Raw genomic sequence first — 23,042 nt, 5'->3', positions numbered from 1 at the left:
ACTGCAACCTCCACCTCCCGGGTTCAAGTGATTCTCCTGTCTCAGTCTCCTCAGCAGTGGGGACTACAGGCATGTACCATCAGGCCCAGGTATTTTTCTGTATTTTTTAGTAGAGATAGGGTTTTGCTATATTGGACAAGCTGGTCTTGAACTCTTGGCCTCAAGTGATTGGCCCGCCTCGGCCTCCCTAAGTGCTGGGATTACAGCCATGAACCACTGTGCTTGGCCTCCACAAAACAATTAAAAAACAATTAGCCAGGCATGGTGATATGTGCCTGTAGTCCTGGCTACTTGGGAGGCTGAAGTAGAAGGATGGCTCGAGGCCATGGGTTTGTGACAAATCTGGGCAATATCACAAGACCCTGTCTCTACAAAAACAAGAACAAAACTTAACAACCCCCAAAAGGACCCTACAAACAAATTAAACCACAAATGTATTCTCTTACAGTTATGTAGGTCAGAATCCAAAAGGAGTTCCACTAGGCTAAACGTGTTCCTCTTGGAGGCTCGAGGGGAGGATCTGTTTCCCTGCCTTGTCCAGCTTCAAGAGGCTGTCTGCGTGATTTGCCTCACAATGCCCTTCCATCTTCAAAGCCAGCAGTGGTTGGTGGAGTCTTTCTCACATTGCAGCATTCTGAATCCAACTTTCCTGCCTCTATCTTTCACTTATAAGGACCCTTACGATGATATTGGGCCTCTCTGGATAATCCAGGATCATTCTCCAATCTCCCTATTTTATTTTATTTTGAGATAGAGTTTCTCGCTTGTTGCCCAGGCTGGAGTGCAATGGTGCGATCGCAGCTCACTTCAGCCTCTACCTCCTGGGTTCAAGCGATTCTCCTGCCTCAGTCTCCAGAGTAGCTGGGATTACAGGTGCACGCCATCACACCCAGCTAATTTTTTATATTTTTAGTAGAGACAGGTTTTCGCTATGCTGGCCAGGCTGGTCTTGAACTTCTGACCTCAGGTGATCCACCCACCTTGGCCTCCGGAAGTGCTGGGATTACAGGTGGGAGCCGCTGGGCCAGATTGATCTTCCTATTTTAAAGTCAGCTGATTAGCAGCCTTAATTCCCTCTTGCCACTGTAACATAATATACTTACAGGTTGTGGGGACTAGGATGTGCAGATATTGGGGAGTCCATTATGCTGCCTACCACACATCCCGATTAATACACGTTACCTCATTTAATCCCCACGCCCTCTCCCCAGGAGGCTGGTACTACTAATTCCCTTTCTGCAGATAGGACACTGAGAATTGCACGAATGACCTGCCTAAGGTCACACAGTGGGAAGTGGCAAAGTCCGCAGTCAGAGTTCAGGCTGCCTGACTCCAGATCCTGTGATCTTAACCACTACCAGATTCTACAACTCCATTTCTTAGGACAGCGTGAAAGGCCAGGGCATGACGTTTGCCCTAGGGAGCTGAGCTGCTAGCTGACTTCTTGTGTACGATGGGCCGCTTGGCTATTGGCATCTCACAAGGTTAAGTTCTATGTGACTCCAGAAGGCAAAACCAGGTCAAAACTTACAAGGAGGTAAATTCCCAGTTTTAGAGACTCAGAATGTTAAAGCCAGAAGGGACCTCAGAGATCATCTTTTCCTGTAAGGAAACTAAGGCCGAGACAGGAAGTAATCTACTCAAGGCCACACAGCTAACTAGTAGCCTAATAAATAACTTTCTTTTTTCTTTTCTTTCTTTTTTAATTTTTAATTTTTTTTTTGAGATAGAGTCTCACTGTTGCCCAGTCTGGAGTACAGTGGTGCAATCTCGGCTGACTGTAACCTCTGTCTCCCAGGTTCAAGCGATTCTCCTGCCTCAGCCTCCTGAGTAGCTGGGATTACAGGTACGTGCCACCACACCCGGCTAAGTTTTGTATTTTTAGTAGAGATGGGGTTTTGCCATGTTAGTCAGGCTGGTCTCAAGCTCCTGATCTCAGGTGATCTGCCTACATAGGTCTTCCAAAGTGCTGGGATTACAGGCGTGTCACCGCACCTGGCCCCACGCTTGTTCTTTATTTTTACTTAACAATATGCTTTTCACCACAAAAAAAACTGATATGTATGTAAGATGATAGATATGCTAATTAACTTTATTTAATCATTGTACAATGTATACATATAGTGGGTTCAAGACTCCTTGCAGGTACCAAAATCTAAGGATGCTTAAGTCCCTGATATAAAATGGCATAGTATGGCTGGGCGCGGTGGCTCACGCCTGTAATCCCAGCACTTCGGGAGGCCAAAGCAGGTGGATCACAAGGTCAGGAGTTCGAGACCAGCCTGGCCAACATGGGGAAACCCCATCTCTACTAAAAATACAAATATTAGCCGGGCATGGTCACTCGCAACTGTAGTCCCAGCTACTCAGGAAGCTGAGGCAGGAGAATCACTTGAATCCAGGAGGTAGAGGCTGTGGTGAGCCGAGATCGCACCACTGCACTCCAGCTTGGGCAACAGAGCAAGCAATCTGAAAGAAATAAAGGCAGAGTATTTGCATACAACCTAGGCACAGCCTCCCTTATATTTCAAATAATCTCTAGATTATGTGTAACACCTAATACAATGTAAATGGCATGTAAATAGTTGTTATATTGTTAGGGAATCATGACAACAAAAAAAGCCTGTATGTGTTCAGTACAGACACAACATCCATTATTCTTTCCCAAATATTTTTCATCTGAGCTTGGTTGAATACTTGGACGTAGAACCCATGAATAAGTAGGGCCAGCCGTACATCAAAACATCACTTTGTACTCCACAGATACATATATACACAATTATTTCTCAACTAAAACAAAATAAAAATACTTCTTGGATAACTTTATCCACACATTTATGTCTAATACATAAAAAAGTATCTGTATAGCTTTCTGTAATATGGCTGTCCCATAATTGATTGAATCAATCCCCTGGTGGGAGACATTTCTGTTGTTTTGAGTTTTTCCCTATTACAAACGGTGCTGCGGTGGCCAGCCTTTGCACACATATGCAAGTTCTTCTCAGAAGTCGAGAGAAGTGATATGCTTTCTAGAGTGGGATGAAGAGGGATGAAGATTCAGCTGACACAGAATTGCCCCAAACCCTGGTGTAGCCATGTGAACGCCATCTGGGACACATTCATTCTGGAGGCTGACAGCCGATGGGTTGTCTCGAGGGTTTTGGCAGTGACTTTGAGCTCTGCAAGTTTGGGATTCTTGGACTTAGCCAAGGTCACTTCACACGTCCAGATTTGCCTCTCTGGTCTGCTAACTCCTGGGCCCACACTCTGCCTCAGCCAGCCTTGAAGTCCCAAGAGGTGAAGGTGCCTAAGGGAGCCCCCTTTATTTCAAGGAAATCATGTATTGTTTTGATGACAGCTATTCTGACTTAATCCTTCCCAGCCCTGGAGAGACCACATGCCACCCTTGCACGATAGAAATGATGGAGGTCAAGAAATAATCAAGCGTCTCTCCAGAAGCAGGGTTGGTGATAAGTCCACTTTCTTCTACGGAAACTAAGACCCAGAGAGGGGAAGGAATCCACCTGAGGCCACACAGCCAATTAGTAGCCTAACAAAGAACTTTCTAATGGGGGTGGGGGGTGGGTGTTGGAACAGAGTAGGGTGGAATTGTTAGCTCTGTGCCTGTTTGCTCAGCCTCAGTAAATCTGCCCGGGGTGAGGCCTTCAGCAACTGGGGAATGGCTACATTGCCAAGCTCTGCCTGTCTGAGTCCTACTGTACATGTGTAGGGAAAGGCTGTTGGGCCATCCCAGTTCCATAATCATGTGCCCACGGACTCACCCACTACCTTGGAGACTACATGCTGGAGAGGAAGGAAGTGGTGGTTGAGAGAATAAACAAATACAGTACAAGAATTATTAGCATTTTAAAAGCATTTTCTACTCTTGAGAGGTTCTTCCTGTCTCTCTCTTTTTTTTTTCTTTTTTGAGATGGAGTCTTGCTCTGTCTCTCAGGCTGGAGTGCAGTGGTGCGATCTCGACTCACTGCAGCCTCTCCCTCCTGGGTTCAAATGATTCTCCTGCCTCAGCCTCCTGAGTAGCTGCGACTAGAGGCACCTGTCACCACACCCAGCTAATTTTTGCACTTTTTAGTAGAGACAGGGTTTTGCCATGTTGGCCAGGCCAGTCTTGAACGCCTGACCTCAGGTGATCAACTTGCCTCAGCCTCCCAAAGTGCTGGGATTACAGGTGGGTAGAAAGGGCAAGCTCTAGGTTTTATACGGCAGAGATAGGGAAACCGATGTCCACTAGAGGTTGGGAAGTTTGTCTCAGATCATGAATGCATCAAATTAGCCAAAGAGCTGGTTCCAGGACCCTGGCTTCCTGATTCCCAGCCAAAGGCCCTTGCCAACACATTTTACTGCCACCCCTCATCTGACTGCCAAGGGCTTCTGCACAGTCTCATCTGCCCATGTGCCTACCTTGGAAGAGACGCTGCACTGTGAACCTGGCTTTGCCCTAGCATTTATGGCCAGAAGCTATGTCACCCTGAGGCTCTGAGACCCTGGAAGGATGAGGAGAATGTTTCAGAATGTAAATGTTTCACCTGGCCAGGCGTTAGGACCCGCATGTGGAAACCTACCCATTGGTCAGACTGGCCCTGATCAAATGTGGTGCAACTCTTGGGCCTGTCAAACGTGTGTAAGTGCCTGCTTCCTATGAATAAGGAAAAACTGCTGCTGTGGTGCTTATGGAAGCCTTTAGGGAAACTTTAAGATGTGGGACTCCAACTGGGGCCTGAAGGCACTGGAGAAGAGAGAAGGGCCCCCCAGAGTAAGGGACCAGCTGACAGCTGCAAGCGAAAAAGCAAAAGGCTTGCCTGAGGTTCAGCTGAGGGAACAGCAAGAAGTAGAATTGGTGTAGTAGGGAGTATTTTCCCACAATCGCTATGACAGTATCATCTGTCTCGCATGAGCTTATTACAGTGTGACTTTGACACTCCCCCATTGAGATGTAGGGTCTGTGTTTCTTCTCCCTGAAGCTGGGCAGTTTTGTGACTATGGCGGAAGTGAAGCTAGATGACTTCCAAGGCGTGGTCGTAGAAGAGGATACAGCTTCCCCCTTGCTTGTTGGAATAGTTGCACTTGAAGCCATGAGCCACCCTGTGATTGGTTTGACTGCTACCATGCCGTGAGGAAGCCCAAACTGACACACATGGAGAGATCACGTGAAGATCTCTGACACTACATGAAGCGAGAGGTGCCTGGCCTGTCCCCAGCTGCTCCAGCCCCATTCTCCCCACCGCATACTGTTTCAGCTCCAGTCACTCCCTGATTACAACCTTGTGAGGGACCCCGAGCCAGGACCACCATCTGAGCCCTTCCCGAGTTCCTGACCCACAGAAACCATGAGAGGTAATAACATGATTGCTGATGTCTTAAGCCACCCAAGTTTGGGGTGATTTGCACACAGCAATAGACAAATGAGGTTGATGAAAGCAGAGTAGTCTTGTGGAAAAAGCACAGATTTGAGAGTCGGGAGGCTTGGGTTCTTGGGCCTCTCCTCCTGCCAATACTCCCCCTGCCAATACCTTGCCGTATGACCTTGGGCAGGACACTTCTCTCTGGGCCTGAATTGTATTATGTGTAAAAGCAAGAGGTTATGACTCGATCATTTAGAAAGCCCTTTCTAGTTTTTAAACATTTCTTTGTAGTGATATGCCTCAGAGGAGTTTGAACTTTACCACTGAGCAGAAGGTGACATGCTGAGAGAGGGTTCTGGAGAGAAAAATGTGTGGATGAAGCCAGGAGTCGTGGCTTACGCCTGTAATCCCAGCATTTTGGGAGGCCAAGACGGGTGTCTTAAGTCAGCAAGGTTTGGGGTGATCTGTACACCACATCATTGGTAGCTTTGGTAAATTAATAAAGATAGTTAACATCAACGTAGGCATTACTTGAGTCCAAAAGTCTCACCACCTCTCCGAAACCAATGAGGGCATTCAAAAGTTCTGTAAGCCCACTATCTTCTCTAAGCAAGCATTTACAGACTAGACATTCAACATCATAGAATATGCCCATAAAACTCCACTAAGGGCCAGGCACAGTGGCTCACACCTGTAATCCCAGCACTTTGGCAGGCCAAGGCGAGTAGATCACCTGAGGTCAGAAGTTCGAGATCAGCTTGACCAACGTGGTGAAACCCTGTCTCTACTAAAAATACAAAAACTAGCTGGATGTGGTGGCACACACTTGTAATCCCAGCTATTTGGAAGGCTGAGGCAAGAGAATCAGTTGAATCTGGGAAGTGGAGATTGCAGTGAGCCAAGATCGTGCCATTGTACCCCAGCTTGGGCAACACAGCAAAGCTCTGTCTCAAAAAAAAAAAAAAATGAATGCATGGATGAAGAAAACAGAGTTGGGAAATCCTCCTTCCTTTTTCTCAGCTGAATGGAAGGTGAGCACAGAGGAGATGGATAGCCCCCAAGGAGACACCTGACAGAAGGAGAGGGAGTGGGAGGTTGGGTAAGTCAAGCAGACAGTCTACCGATCACATTGAGAGCTAAAAGCTGGAAGGATATCAAAGAGGCCCCCTAGTTAGAAAAAGGGTTCCTCTGGCACTTCCCACTTCAGACCCATCTATCTCCTTCTACCTAAAGAAGCATCTACTTATGCAATCTCGCCATTGCGCCTTTCTGGTGGAATATCTACTGTTTTCTCACCTCTGGAACAAACCCACAAGGCCTACCATTTTGATCAAATGTCCTAGCATTTATGTCCAGAAGCTATGTCACCCTGAGGCTCTGAGACCCTGGAAAAATGAGGACATTTCAGAATCTAGATATTTCACCTGGCCAGGTGTTAGGACCCAGAAACCTACCCGTTGGTCAGACTGGCCCTGATCAAATGCAGAGCAACTCTTTGGCCTGTCAAACGTGGAAGGGTCTGCTTGTTATAAATAAGGGAAAACTGCTGTTTATGGTGCTTATGGAAGCCTTTAGGGAAACTTTTGCACAGTCTGGTCTCAAACTGGGCTCAAGTGGTCCTCCTGCCTCAGTGGGTTTAGGCTCTAGCCTTGTGTCCATTGCTCAGATTGCAGAGGTCTCATTAATCGCCACAGGTAGTGAAGCCTGGGAGGAAGAGGCAAGGTCAAATGCTCTCAGTGATTGGGCCCTTTATGGGTCTGCCCATGACACCTGACTTGGGCCCTGTTCTAGAACCATTAGCTGTGGAGAATTTCAGTTATATGATGCTCTCACTGCAGTGGAACCTCCAGGCTGCCATTCCTGGAAGGGAGAGGTAGCCCCAGCTCTTGGCTTGGGATAGTCTCTTAGGAAAACAATGGGCAGGCTGGTGCCAGTGGGGATGGGGTAGGTTTGCTTCTTAGCAACAAAGAGAGCATTTGAATGGAAAAGAAGCTCGGGGGCCCTCTGGGACTGTCTCAGTTGGTTATTTCTCTCTGCTTCTAGATAACTTCAGGCAGCTTGGGGATCTGGATTCCCTTTGCCTGTAGCCTGTGGCTAACACCACCCCCAGTGTGAAAGAAGGCTGAGTTTCTGCAACCCTCTCGACTGGAGGAGTGGGCCTTTTCCACACCAACCCTGGCAAAGGTTCATAAGCTATTCAGGGAGTTGCAAAAGCTGGGAGGACACAGCCAGGGAGGAATAGGAAGGAGAGTGCTGGGAGAGAAGAGCTGCTTGAAACAGACTCTGCTGCCTGGCAGGGCTGGATACTGTCTTCTCCGGAGGGAGGTCAAGGGCACAGCTGAAGCCTATTTGCATCCCCCTCCCTACTACATCCCTGTGATAATAGCTTCTGACATTGATTGAGCCCTTAGTATGAGCCAGGCACTGTTCTCAGCCTTTTTCATGGATTATCTCACTTAATCCTTCACAACAGCCCTATGAGGTAGGTCTATTATTATCCCTATTTTAGAGATTAAATAATAATAATTTCTAAAGCCTCTGAGGCACATAGAGGTTAAGCAAGCTACTAACTGGCTGAGTCAGGATTATAAACCCAGACAGTTTGGCTCAGGAGAGCAACATCTACCCACTAGGCATTACTGCCTCACACACACAGCTGAGCTACCTTGTTCCACCCTGTGGGGCTGCCCTCTGGAGTGTCTCTCCAAGGCTTGCTTTCTTGGGACCTATCTCATGCTTTGAATATTGTAACAGCAGCCAATTTACTGAGTGCTTACTATGCACCGGGGATTGTACTAAGCACCCTGGATGATTTACATGGTTTATTTAGTATCATCCTTACAACCACCCTATGGAATAAGTATTGTCACTATCTCCATTTTGCAGGTGAGGAAACTGAGGCTCTGGAAGGTTTAATACCTTGTTCAAGGTTAAACTAGTAAGTAGCAGAGCCAGGATTTAAATCTGAACCAAGATCTATCTCATTCTGAAGCTCTAAGAATTTTATTCATTCATTCATTCATTCATTCATTCATTCAACCAACCAACCCAAACTTTAGACTGGCTGCTATATGCCAGGCACTGTGCTCAGCATAGGTGGGTACACATAGTGACAGTATTTCTGACTCTATATCTTTAGATTAGACTGCTCTTCCTAACTGCAGACTCAGAAATCCAACTGTCTATTTGACATTGCTATGTGGATGTTTAGTAGGTATCTCAAACTGACGTGTTCAAAACAACTCAACATTTCCTCCAAATTCACTCCCCCAATGCCTTCCTCAGTTCTGTAAATGGCATCCCCATCTGTTATGGTCTGAATGTTGGTCCCCTTCTCCTCCCAAAATTCATGTGTTGAAACCTAATCCCCAGTGCAGTACTATTAAGAGGTGAGGACTTTAGGAGACAGCCCTGGTGAATGAGATTAATGCCCATAGAGAAGAGGCCTCAGGGAGCTTGTTTGCCCCTTTTGCCACATGAAGACACAGCAGGAGGGTGCCATCTGTGAAGTAGAGGGTGAGCCCTCATCAGACACTGAATCCGCTGGTGCCTTGATCTTTGACTCACATTTTAGAACTGTAAGAAAGACGTTCTGTTGTTTATGAGCCACCCAGTCTAAGGTATTTTGATGTAGCAGCCCAGCATCCATACAGTTGTTCAAGACTCCACAAAGAAGCCATCTTTGATTCCTCTGTTTCCCTCATCCATGACATCTAATCTATCAGGCTATCTGGTTGACTTCATCACAAAACATATCCTAAATCTTTTCACTTTTCTCCACCCTCCCTCTCCCCAAATCCATTCTCCATAAGGAAGTCAGCATGATCTTAAAACACCAATCAGATTATTTCCTTCTCCTGCTTGAAACACTCCAGCCTGCACTTCTTTTTCTTTTCTTTCTATTTTTTTTTTTTTTTTTTTTTTTTGAGATGAAGTCTCACTCTGTCACCCAGGCTAGAGTCCAGTGGCACGATCTCAGCTCACTGCAACCTCTGCCTCTCAGGTTCAAGCAATTCTTCTGCCTCAGCCTCCTGAGTAGCTGGAACTACAGGGGTGCGCCACCATGCCTGGCTACTTTTTGTATTTTTAGTAGAGATGGGGTTTCACCATATTGGCCAGGCTGGTCTCAAACTCCTGACCTAGTGATCTGCCTGCCTTGGCCTACCAAAGTGTTGGGATAACAGGCGTGAGCCGCCACACCCGGCCTGGTCCCTGCATTTCTACCTTGATCTCCTGCCATGTTCCCATCCCTTCCCATGCATCTCCTTCCTGTTCCTCTAACAGGCTAAGCTCATGACCACCTTTGAGCCCTTGCTCTTACCTCCTTCTGCCTGGAATGCTCTCCCTCTGGGATGGTTCCTTCTTATGATCCAGATCTCAATTTAAATGTCACTTCCTCACAGAGACCTTCTCTACCTGTTTATAAAATAGCTACTCTCTTTTCTCTGCATGGCTCTTATTACTAAAGAGTTTTTGGCAGGTGTGGTGGTTCAGGCCTATAATCCCAGCACTTTGGGAGGCTGAGGCAGGAGGATCACTTGAGCGCCGTTTGAGACCAGACTGGGCAACACAGTAAGACCCCATCTCTACACACACACACACACACACACACACACACACACACACACACACACAAAGCTAGGTGTGGTGACATGTGCCTGGGAGGCTGAGGCAGAAGAACAACTTGAGCCCAGTGAGTTATGATCATGCTGCTGTACTCTCGCATGGGTGAAAGAGTGAGACCCTATCTCTAAAAAAACAAAAAAAATGCATTTAAAAATTTTCCTACTTACCTGTCTCTCCCATCCACTAGAATAAAAGCTCCAGGAGAGCAAGGAGCTGACTTCTTTTATTCCTCGTTTTATGCTCAAGAGCTAACATAGTACCTGGCACGTAGCAGGTGCTCAGTAAGTAAAGGCCTCATATTCCAGTAGCAAAGGTTGGTGAATACAGCAAGAATGGTGGACAGAAAGCACTGTATGGTCCTTGGGGAAATGACAAAGGAACAACAGTCTGGATGAAGTAGAAGGGAGTAAAGAACACGGTGACCCCACTCCGAGCCTGGGGCTGGTGGAGGGAGGAGGCATGTGACCTCCAGAAAGGCTTATGGTCCGGTTTCAGCCCTGCCATTCACCAGACAAGTCCCTCAGCTTTTCTGAGTTGTCATTTCCTCATTTGAAAATGAGAATCCTAATACTATCATGCAACAGCATTGCTGTGGGGACTCTGTTCAATCCCTCCAATGGCTTCCCATCTCCCTCTGGGTAAGAGCCAGGGTCACCATAAGACCTCCAAGGTCCTGTGCAATCTGGCACCTGTCCTCTCATTTCCTCTCTGCCCTCGTAGTTACCATTCCACCTCTCACTCATGCTTCTGCAGCCCCACTGGCCTCTTCCACATGCATCAAACAGCTAAGCGCATTCCTGCCTCAGGGTCTGTGCCTAGCGATTTTCTCTGCCTCCAATGCTCTTCCTTCAAACATCTGCAAAGGTTCAGTGGCATCATTCAGGTCTAGTCTCAAATGTCCATCTCCTCAAGGAGACCTTCCCTGCTCAATTAATTGGACATTGCATTCATCTCTCTGGGAGCTCCTCCTTCTCTGCTTTATGACCATAGCACATGTCCTATTTTGGCACACTCACTTGCCTACTTATTTTGTATATCGTCTGTCTTCCCCACTAGAGTGTCAGCTTCATGACAGCTGGGAGTTTGTCTTAGTCACTGCTCTACCCACAGCTTCTAGAACAGTGGCACATAGTAGGCATTCAGTAAATCTCTGCTGAATGAATGAACGAAGTGCCAACATGGTGTCTGGCATGTAAAAAGTGTTTGGTAAATGGGAGTTGTTATTACTGATAAGTATCTCTTTATGGAGCACCTTCCCGTGCCCAGGGCTTAGTACAGAGCCCTGCACTCAGCAGACATTCAGTTGACATGAGCTGAAAGAGGAACCCTACTTGAGGTGGATAGTACTACCTGCCACAAGAGAAACCCAAATAACCCAAGCTCTAAGAGTACAGTGGAGGGAAGGCCAGGCCTCTGCCTATTTCTAAAAACCAAGTCCCCAACCCTGCCGCTGGAAAAGAGCCCTCCAGCAAGGAGACTTGAGACAAAGGGTGCTATGATCTGAAATTCTGTGTCCCCCCAAATTCATATGTTGATATCCTAACCCCTAACATGATGATATTAGGAGGTTGGGCCTTCTGAAGGTGATTAGGTCATGGGGGCAGAGCCCTTGTGAATGGGATTAGTAATCTTATAAACGAGGCCTGAGAGAGTTCCCTTGCCCCTTCCACCTTCCAAGGACACAGCTAGGAGGTGCCATCTATGAAGGAACTGGGCCCTTGTTAGACACCAAATCTGCCAGTGCCTTGATCATCGACTTCTCAGCCTTCAGAATTGTAAGACACAAATTTCTATTATTCGTAAGCCACCCAGTCTGCAGGATTTTGTTACAGCAGCCCCAGTGGACTAAGTTAAAGGGAATTTCCACAAAGGAACACCAGGAAGGCTACTCGGATCTTTAACTTGGGGTCCCTGTTCCTCTAAGTGGTCTGTGGCTGGAATTCAGAGGATCCATGAACTTGGATGGGGAAAATTACATCTTCATTTCTGCTATCTTTTAACTACATTTAACTACATTTTAGCATTTCCTTCAATCATGAATGCAGGTGACAAACCACTATAGTATTAGAGGACCTGTGACTTGGCCACCAGCAGAAATCACACATATTTTCAGATCACATTAGAATGAAGCAGATCTCTTGAAATAGCAATATGTTCATTATTACTCTGAAATTATGAGAGCTATAAGACTCATAGCTAGAATTTGTTATATAATGAGATAATAATGAGGCACGGATATCACAAATTTTTTTAACTATGTTGGAGACCGGGTACAGTGATCCATGTCTACAATCCCAGCACTTTGGGAGGCCTAGGTGGGAGGGTCACTTGAGCCCAGGAGCTTGAGGCTGCAGTGAGCTATGATTTTGCCACAGCACTCCAGCCTGGGAGACAGAGTAAGATCCCATCTCAAAAAAATAAAAAGTTGATAGCTATATTTCACTATAATTGGTTTCCATTTAAATTCTTTGTATTTTATACATCTAAAAATATTATTCTGAAAAGGGGACCAAAGGCTTCAACAGATTGCTAAAGGGTCTATGACACAAAAAAGGGCCAAGAGTGTGTCTGGTTGCAATTGGTCACAGCTCTCCTAGAATAGGTGACATCTTCCAAGAAGAGGCTAAGTCGGCCAGTGCAGACCTTTTCAGTCATTCCTGGGTCAGGACCTTCCAACCCCCAACAATCTCACTCTCTAGCACTTTGTGTGTCTATTAATTAGTTTCTCAAATGGCAAAAGGGCAAGCGTAGGATCAGGATGGGCAGTGGAGTCTCAAACTCCTTCCCGGACACCCTGTACCAGCTAATTAGGTTGTTCACTGTTGGCTGGGAGTGCTGTACACATCCCACCTCCTTTGCTTTATCTCTGTTATTTCCTCTGGCTGGAATGTGGGCCCAGCTTCAGCCATAGTCCCAAGTCCACGCTACTCAAACATCAGATCTGGGTCATTAATGGTAAATGACTAGGGATACCTATCTTTTCAACAGTCTAGGCTAATATCATGTTCTTATGCTCCAAGACCCAGTATTCTGGAACTTTATCTGAACATCTGCCCAAACACTTGAGCTGACACACAGCTGCTTCTCTAAGAAACATGTTGCCTCTGACCCCAGGCACTTTAGTGGCTTGAGGTGGACTGTGGCCTGTCCAGGCAAGAATGAAAGGCAGGTATGCCCACTTTCAAGACGAATAGAAGTTCTTCTTCCTATGTCACACAGAGCAGCCAGATCTGAATTTTAATCCACAGCACACAACTTTAATACTCTCTGCACACTCGCAGAAGAGCTCAGCCTCCGCCCCTCTTATCCAGGGTCTGTTGGGAGCACTGCAGCCTCTGCCAATCTTTGGTATTGAAGTGACAAACCGCAGACTCTAGGCTAGATAATGAGGTGAGGAAAGCAGAGGGCTGGTAAAGTGGGAAGAAGTAGAAAGGTTCACGGGCTGGCCATCCCAGTGAAACTGAAGAACAGGTCTCATCGGAAGTCACACAAGAAAACTGGAAGATGAGAAGGTAGCAGAGTGGGGAGGCTTGAAAGAGTGATTTTTAAAGTGGCAGAGCTGAAAGCAATGTCAAGGCCCAAGGTGTGACTGTGCCAGAGTGTAGCTTGAGGAGGAGTGCAGAAGGTAAAGATGAGGAAGTCAAAGAATGGAGAGAACATGACATTGAAAGGGATGTCTGCCTGATTGTAGAAGTCATCCAAGAGAATGGTAGGGTTTCTGGAAGAGGAGAAAATCATGAACTGTTTTACCAAAAGTCTTTAATGAATGAGATTTTTTAAATGACAGTGATTAGGAATGAGAAGGGTTAGCATTGCCTAATAGTAGGGACCTTGGAAGAGCAAGCCAGTAAATGATAGAATTCTTCAAAGCCTAAGTTTTTTTTTCTTTCTGACATTCTACAATCTTTATCCAACTGATCAATTCACATCGCCTATCCTGATGGCTCCCAAATTTTTATCTCTAGCTCGGATCTCTCTCTAAGTTTCAGACAGCTTATCTAACTGCATATTTGACAACTCCACTTGGACCAAACATATGACATTCTTTCCAAATACGGTCCTCTTCCAGGCCTCTCTATCTCTGCAGTACCCCCATTCATTCAGTTGCCTAAGTCTGAAATGTAGCAGTTATCCTTGGCAGTCCCCCTCTCTCACATTTTCCCATGTCCAATCTATTATTAAGTCCTGTTGATTTCACCTCCTCCGTAGCTCTCGAATTCCTCTGCTCCTCCCTGCCACCACCCTGACCCACACCACCACTTCTCACCTGGTTGAATGCAAGAGCTTCTGCACACAGCCACTTGGCTCCCCTCCAATCTGTTTACTCTGCAGCCAGACTGATCGTTTTAAAATGCAAATCTGATCATGTCACCTGCCTGCTTAAACATGTCACCATCTTCCCATGTCTGTCTCACTCACTGCTGAATCCTTAGTAGCTAGCACAGTGCCCAGCACAATGGCTCAATAAATATTTGATGATTGAATGAATGTGAGGTAAGATGAAGTGTTTGAAGCCATATGGACCAATTATGTTCTTTAATTGCAAACTGAATTCTTAATGTTGGTCACAAACTGGACCTACAGTTGGGCTCAGTATGAAATCAATAGCCCCGGCTACAGCCGAAGTCCTTCCTCATAGCTGCTTGTACCAGTAGCTCTCAATCCTGCTGCCCATTATAATCACCCGCAAAGCTTAACTAAAAAAAAAAAAAAAAAAAAAAGTCTAGACCAGGCATGGTGGCTGGCTTATGCTTGTAATCCCAGGGAACTTTGGGAGGTTGAGGAAGGAGGATCTATTGAGCCCAGGAGTTCAAGACCAGCCTGGGCAACATAGGGAGACCCTGTCTCTACAAAAAAATAAAAAAATTTGCTGAGCCTGTTGACTTGCGCCTGTTGTCCCAGCTACTCGGGAGGCTGAGGTGGGAAGATTGCTTGAGCCCAGGAGTTTGAGGCTACAATGAGCCATGATCCCGCCATTCCAGTAAGGGCGACAGAGAGAGACCCCATCTCAAACAAACAAAAAGTCTGACTCTACCCAGACTAATTAAATCAGAGTATCTTGGGGGTGGGGGCCCTGGCCTAATTAGTTCTTAAAGCTCCCCAAGTTGATTTTAATGTGCAGCCGCACTTGAGAGCAACGTTCTACCCCTTGCTTCTCAAAGTGTGGTGCACAGCAGTAGCGGTATCACCTGGGAGCTTGTTAAAAATGCAGTCTTGGGTGCCACCCGGATTCCCCAGATTTTCTAAATCTGAATTTTAACAAGGACCCCAGGTGATTTGTCCAAGTGATAATGTTTGAGAAACACTACTGAGGAGCCAGGCAGGAGAGGGTGGACTTCGGGGTGCTCCTCCCAGCTTCCAGGGAAGTATGTGGCTGCTTGAATGGGGGCAAACCTCCACTCCTTCACAAGTCCCGATCTAACAGCTGGCTCAGCATTTTGTCAGGCTAGGGGCCGGCATTCCAGTGTAGACAATGTAAATGTCTTCCTCCTTGGGCAAAATCCCCATCCTGAATAGCGACAGCAAAGCAAAGCAAGGGGTTCCATTCCATCGGGAAAGCTGGGACTAGCAGAATATATTTGCTAGGAGTCCTTTCGGAGGAGTGGGAACAATAGAATAAAGAACCAGCCCTCGCGGTCCTGTCACGTCCCTGCACCCAACTAACCGCGGGCTGGGCCTAAGCATGATTGCTTGCACTGTGAGCACTGCTGCTTGCGCAGGGAACCCGCCCTCAAAGCCGCAGCGCCCTGCGATTCTGTCCACCAGCTCCCCACCCCCGCCCCACAACTTGCCTCCAGAAAGGGAAAATAAAAAGCGATCAAAAGTATTCCAATTCTATTCTTGGTTTGGTTTCAAAATGTTAGCCCTGTTCCTTCGGGCTGGGCCGGGTGGGTAGAGCCGGGACCCCTTGTCTCGGGGCTCTTCAGGGTCTTGCAAGCGCGGGAACTCGCGTGGGGGCGGGATCCTAAGGGCCTCCCGGTCGTGGGCGCGCTGCCACACCCTCTCCCGGGCCCTGATCCGGGCAGCGGTGCCAGGGGAGGGACGAGGGCGTGCGGTGGGCGCTGCACTGCCCCCCTCAGGGCGGGCGACGCGCTCCTTCGAGGACCCAGCGCTTTCACTTCCTGGGCCCGGCTGGCACTGCCCTGCGCCGCTGCCTGTCCGTCCCGGTACCCCGCCAGGAAATGTCTTCTTCCTGGGAGGACGGCCGCTATCTGCGGAATCGGGTGGCAGAGTCTGAAACCAATTTACACAAGCCCTGGGCGACAGAAAACCTTGTGTTCCTTTTAGGAACTGTTCCCTCAGACCAAGCAGCTAAAAAAATGTTCCCTGTGAGATCTCAGCTCACAGGGAACCCCGGGAGGAAGCATCTTCATGGTAGATAGAAGCTTAAACGCTGCAGGAGCTGCCAGGTCGCGGTGGCCAGGACGCGGCCCCTTTGGGGCCAGCTGTTTGCTGTGTAACTGAGAGCAGAGCGGAGTCCTCTGAGGACACAGGCCATTAGGTAAACACCCTCCTTGTCCCTCAGGCAGCTGGGTGGATGGCGTCTGCCTTTGGCCAGGACGCAGGGGCACCCAGCTGTTGCCCAGCCAATGAGGACACATAGTTTCTGGAAAAGCACAAGGGTGGCCCCTCTAGGCCACCTCCAGGGGGAAAAATTACACACACACTCTTAAAAATCTTGTGCCTGGATGCTCAGCACTGGCCCTGGAGCCTGGACACACCTGCCTCTTTGTTGGCAGTAGCTCCCCTGACAGGGGCATCATCTCCACTGAGATACTGGCTCTTTCATGAGCTCATTCCCATCCTCTACCTTCTTCCTCCTGTTTCCTTAGTTTCTCTTTTTCTTGTCTTCTGCTTTCTTCATCTTCTCTCCCCATTTGTTCCACCTCTCCCTCTTCTGTTTCTTTCTTCCTCTTTCATTCATTTAAAAATGCACTCATCATGCATTAAGCACTGTAGTAGTCGGTGTGGCTGCCATAACAATATACCAGAGACTTTGCAGCTTCAACAACAGAAATTAACTTTTTCACTTTTGGGGGCTGGAAGTCCAAAATCAGGGTGCCAGCATGGTCAAGTTCTGGTGAGGGTTCTCTTCCTGGCTTGTAGATGGCTTCCTTCTTGCTATGTCTTCACATGGCAGAGGAAAAGAGAGAGAGCTCCTCTTCTTCTTATAAGGCCACAGTCCTATCTGCTTAGGGCTCCACCTCTATGACCTCATTTAACCTTAATTATCTGCTGAAGAGCTTATCTCCAGGTATAGTGATATTGGGGGTTAGGGCTTCCGCATATGAGCTTTTTGGAAGTTGGACACAATTCAGTCCATAGCAAGCACCTACAGAGATTGTTAGATCCCCAGGAGCTATAGTAATGTGGAAAACGGCAGCGCAAACACATGTGACCAGTGTTAACACAATGTGAACAGAACATAGCAGAAGCATGGAGGGACAGCGGTGAACAGGTGCCTCAAGAAATCAAAGAGGGCTTGACAGAGAAGGTGACATTTGAGGTATGAGAAGTAATTTGCCAGATAGAAAACAGAAGAACTATATTTCAGGCAAAAGGACTAGCATGTGCAAAGGCATAGAGTTGTGAAAGGGCACGGCCTGCTTCATAGGCAATGAAAGGTTCTGTAGCACTGGAAGTGAGAGTGTATGGAGAAGGGGAAGGGGGACGCTGGAGAGGCAAGTTGGGGTTGTCACCTGAAGAGTCCAAGCAGGACATGATGATGGTCTAAGAAGGGCAAGGACAGTGAGGTTGGAACGTAAGGACAGGGTGCAGGAGACATTGGGAAGATCAAATTGGCAGCATTTGATAACTGATTGAATATTGGGGTGATGAGGAGTGAGGAGTGGAGTGCAACTCCTGAGTTTCTAACTTAACGGACTGGCATCATTTACCAAGATACAGGAGGAGCAGTAGGTCTGGGGTGGGGGTGAGAGTAGAAATAATGAGTGTCAAGTATCTTTAGAACATCCTGAGGTTGGGTGCTAGCAGTGAGGTGGTGATGGAACAAACTCAATGTAGATTCATTAGCCCATGTGAGGAAACTATTTAATGTTTGAAAAGGAACTATCCCAAATAGTTAAAAGGAACAGTGCTCAGAACTCACTCATGGCTGAGAATAGCACCTGCTCCCAACCAGCTAAAATCACAGTACTGGGTAGATTACAGTCTGAATCTTTATTTACCCCCCCACCCTCCAAATTAATATGTTAAAATCCTACCCCCAAAAATTACAGTGTGAGGAAGTGGGGCCTTTGGGAGGTTATTAGGTCACGAGGGATGAGATTAATGCCCTTAGAAGGAGACACAGGAGAGAGCTTGACTCCTTTCTCTCTCTCTCTCTCTCTCTCTCTCTCTCTCTCTCTCTCTCTCTCTCTCTCTCTCTCTCTCTCTCTCATCTGAAGGTATAACAAGAAGATAGCAATCTGCAAGCCAGAAAGTGGACCCTCACCAAGAACTAGATGATGATGGCGTCCTGCCCTCAAACTTTCAGCTTCCCAGAACTGTGAGAAATAAATTTCTGTTGTTTATAAGTTACCCAGTTTTGGTATTTTGTTGTAGCAACCTGAATGGACTAAGACAAGTAGAGTACACAGAAGGTTCTTACCTCAGTATTATGACATAATTAGCCCAAAACTTAATACTGCTCTGGTCTCATTTAACAAAGCTTGACAGAAAGACCCAAAAGAATCAAACAGTTTCCAACAAACTTAACTGAGTCCCGGAACAAAACTCGAGAATATTTACAGCAAGGTTTCCCATCCTCAGCATGATTGACATTTTTGGGCTTCTTTAATAATTCTTTATTGTGGGGGCTGTCCTGTGTATTGCAGGACATTTACCATCATACCTGGCCTCTATCCATTGGGTACCAACAGCATCTTACAGCTGTAACAACAAAGAATGTCTTCAGACAAACAAAACTACCTTTAGATGAGAACCAGTGATTATAGAAATTTAGACATATAAACAACCAACAAGATAGAATATACAATGTCTGGCATCCTGTAAAAGATTCCCTAGCATACACAGAGCAGGAAACTGTGACTAATAGGAGGATATACCTCAATTAATTGAAATCAAACCAGAACTGGCACAGATGTTAGAGTTAGCAGACAAGGATAAAAAAGTTAATTACAACTATATTCTGTATTTTCAAAAAGTTAAGTGGAGACATGGAAGATATTTTTGAAAACAGCCAAATGAAACTTACCATAATGACAACCACAGCATGTGAGGTGAAAAATACATTGGATATAATTAATAAAAGATTAAACATTGCAAAGAAAAGATCAGTGAACTTGAATATATACAGATAGAAATGATTTGAAAAGAAACACACATGGAAAAGGAAATTATAAAATGAATAGAGCATCAGTGAACTGTAGGAAAAATTCAGGTGCCCTCATATACATATAGTTGGAATCTCTGATGGAGAAAAAGAAAGGGATGAGAAAAATGTTTGAAGAAATAATCGCCATTCTTTTTTTCAAATTTGATGAGAATTATAAACCCACAGATTCAGGGAACTCAACAAATGCCAAGTGCAAGAAACATGAAGAAAATTATGCCGGGACGTATTGTAATCAAATTGCTCAAAACCAGTGGTAAGGAGAATATCTTAAAAGCAACCAGAGAAAAAGACACATTATATAAAGAGAGAGAAAGAAAAGATTTCTCATTGTGAACAATATAAATGAGAAGATGGTGAAGGCAAAATCTTTACAACACTGAAAGGGAAAAGAAAACTGTTAACTGGGGATTTTGTATCAGGCAAAAATATCTTCCAAAAATGAAGGCCAAATAAAAGCATTTTGGTTACACTAAAGTTCAAAGAATTCATCACTAGTAGACCCACGCTACAAGAAATGGAAGAAGAATAATAGATGAAAATATGGATCTACACAAAGGAAGGAAGAACGCTGGAAATAGTTAACTACACACGTAAGTAGGTAAGATTTTTTTTTTTTTTTTTTTTTTTTTTTTGAGACTGAGTTTCGCTCGTTACCCAGGCTGGAGTACAACGGCGCGATCTCAGCTCACCGCAACCTCCGCCTCCTGGGTTCAGGCAATTCTCCTGCCTCAGCCTCCTGAGTAGCTGGGATTACAGGCACGCGCCACCATGCCCAGCTAATTTTTTGTATTTCTAGTAGAGACGGGGTTTCACCATGTTGACCAGGATGGTCTTGATCTGTTGACCTTGTGATTCACCCACCTCGGCCTCCCAAAGTGCTGGGATTACAGGCTTGAGCCACCGTGCCCGGCTAAGATTTTTTTAAAAAGCATTTAAATATCTTTAATAGATAGTGGACTGTTTAAGTAAAAATAGTAACAATTTAGTGTGAGGTTTGTAACATATGTAAATGCAAAATATATGACTACAATAGCGCAGAAGCTGGGGGTGAAATGGGCATTATACTATTGTAAAGTTTTTATAGAATATGTGATGTAGTACATATCACTTGAAGGTAGACTGTGATAAGTTAAAGATGTTTATGATAAATCTAAAAGTAATCACTAAAATAACAGCACAAAAAGTCATAGCTAAGAAGTCAATAAATGAGATTAGTAGTATCAGAAAAAGACACTCAGTTAATCCCCAAGACAAAAGAAAATGTAACAAGGAATAGACGGGACAACTAGAAAACAAACAACAAAACAATAGATTTAAACCTAAGTGTATCAATAATTAAATCAAATGTAAATGGTTTAAATATCCAAATAAAGGATTGAGATGACCAGATTGGAGATAAAAGCAACAGCCAATTATACACTACCTATAAGAAAAACATTTTAACTCCAAAGTTAGAAATAGATTAAAAGTACGGAAAAAAGATATACTATGGTAATACTAATAAAAAGAAATCTGAAATGTCCATATTAATATGAGATAAAGTATATTTCAAAGCAAAAATTATCTCCAGAGGTAAAGAAGTTTATTTCATAGTGATGAAAGGGTCAATTCATCAAGAGGACATAACATTTCTTTTTTTCTTTTTTTAAAAATATATATATATTATTGCATTTTAGGTTCTGGGGTACACGTGAAGAACATGTAAGATTGTTGCATAGATACACACACGGCAGTGTGGTTTGCTGCCTTCCTCCCCATCACCTATATCTGGCATTTCTCCCCATGTTATCCCTCCCCAACTCCCCACTCCTCGCTGTCCCTCCCCTAGTTCCCCCCTACAGACCCCAGTGTGTGATGCTCCCCTCCCTGTGTCCATGTGTTCTCATTGTTCAACACCAGCCTATGAGTGAGAACATGTGGTGTTTGATTTTCTGTTCTTGTGTCAGTTTGCTGAGAATGATGGTTTCCAGGTTCATCCATGTCCCTACAAAGGACACAAATTCATCGTTTTTTATGGCTGCATAGTATTCCATAGTGTATATGTGCCACATTTTTTCTGTAGAGGACATAACACTTCTAAATGTTTCTGTACCCAATAACAGAGCTTCAAAATGCCTGAAATAAAAACTGACAGAACTTCAAGTAGAAATAGAAAAATCCACAATTGTAAAGTACAGATTTCAAGACCCATCTTTCAATAATTGATAGAATAAGCAAAGAAGAAAATCAGCAAGAATATAGAATATATGAATAACACTATCAACCAACTTCACCTAATTGATATTTATAGAGCACTCCACCCAACAGAAGCAGAATACACTTTCTTTCCAAAAGCATACAGCACATTTACCAAGCTAGACCATGTTCTGGGCTATAAAACAAGTTTCAACAAATGTAAAAGAATTCAAGGTATGTACAGTATATACAAAGTATGTTGTATGACTATAATAAATTTAAATTAGAAATTAATAACAGAAAAATCTCTGGAAAATGCCTAGATATCTAGAAATGAAATTACACACTTCTAAGTAATTCGTGTAAGTCACAGAAGTCAAAAGGAAAATTAGAACGTATTTTTAAATGAATGAAAATGAAAACACAAGGCAATAGAATTCACTGGATGCCATGAAATGACTATATTAGATATTAATAATAATCTTGAATTAGTTGGGATTCTCCAGAGAAACAGAACCAATAGCATAGATAGATAGATAGATACATAGATACATAGATAGATAGATACATAGATAGATAGATAAAAAGAGATTTATTATGAAGGATTGGCTCACATGATTAAGGAGGCTAAGAAGTCCCATGATCTGCTGTCTATAAGCTGGAGGTCCAGGAAAGCCAGAGATATAATTCCAGTCCAAATACAAAGGCCTGAGAATGAGGGAGCCGATGGTGTAAGTTCCAGTGAGAGGACCCAAGAACCAGGACTGCTGATATCTGAGAGCAAGTGAAGAAGAATATTCCAGCTTAAGCAGAGAGAGCAAATTTGCTCTTCCTCCACCCTTCTGTTCTATTCAGGCCCTTAACAGATTGGATAATGCCCACTCATGTTGGTGAGGGCTTCACTCCATCTATCAATTCAAATGTTAATCTTTTCTGGAAACATCCTCACAGACACACCCAGAAATAATGTTTACCAGCTATCTGGGCACTCCTTAACCCAGTCAAGTTGACATATAAAATTAACCGTCACAGTTCTTAAATCAGTTATCTTAGTTTCCACCATAAGAAAATAGAAAGAGATAAATAAATTAAACCCAAAGTAGAAGAAAATAATAAAGATCAGAGCAGAAATTAAAGAAATAGAAGAAAAACAAATAATAGAGAAAACAAACTGAGCCAAAAGCTTAGAGTTGAAAGTTCTTAGAGAATATCTGAAGTTCTTAGAGATAATCAATAAAATTGTTAGATTTTTAGCCAGTCTTATCAGGAAAAGAAGAAAGAAGATACAAATTACCAGTATGAAAAATCACAGGGATGATGTAACTACAGATTCTTCAAGTATTAAAAGAATACTAAGAGAATATTATGAACAGCAACTTTTTGTCAATAAATTTGACAATTTAGATGAAATGGATAATTTTTTGAAAGATGCAAAACACATAGACTCACTCAGGAAGAACAGGCACTATGAATAGCCCTCTATTTAAAAAATGACTTTGTGACCAAACACTTTTCTACAG

At 44.8% G+C, this 23,042-nt stretch overlaps 1 long non-coding RNA gene across 1 annotated transcript in view; it reads left to right on the top strand.

The window, feature by feature from the left end:
* The window catches only part of LOC118150579 (uncharacterized), a 39,645-nt gene extending 21,115 nt beyond the window's left edge, over positions 1-18,530 (top strand). The window contains exon 2 of the long non-coding RNA XR_004738679.3: positions 18,398-18,530. This is a non-coding gene — a long non-coding RNA (uncharacterized LOC118150579). The remainder of the gene's footprint in view (positions 1-18,397) is intronic.
* The last annotated feature ends 4,512 nt before the right edge of the window (positions 18,531-23,042 follow it).

Source organism: Callithrix jacchus, chromosome X (assembly GCF_049354715.1).
Source record: "Callithrix jacchus isolate 240 chromosome X, calJac240_pri, whole genome shotgun sequence".
Lineage (NCBI taxonomy): Eukaryota > Metazoa > Chordata > Mammalia > Primates > Cebidae > Callithrix > Callithrix jacchus.
The sequence above is the reverse complement of the archived record's forward strand: the minus strand, read 5'-3'. Positions and strand labels throughout refer to the sequence as shown.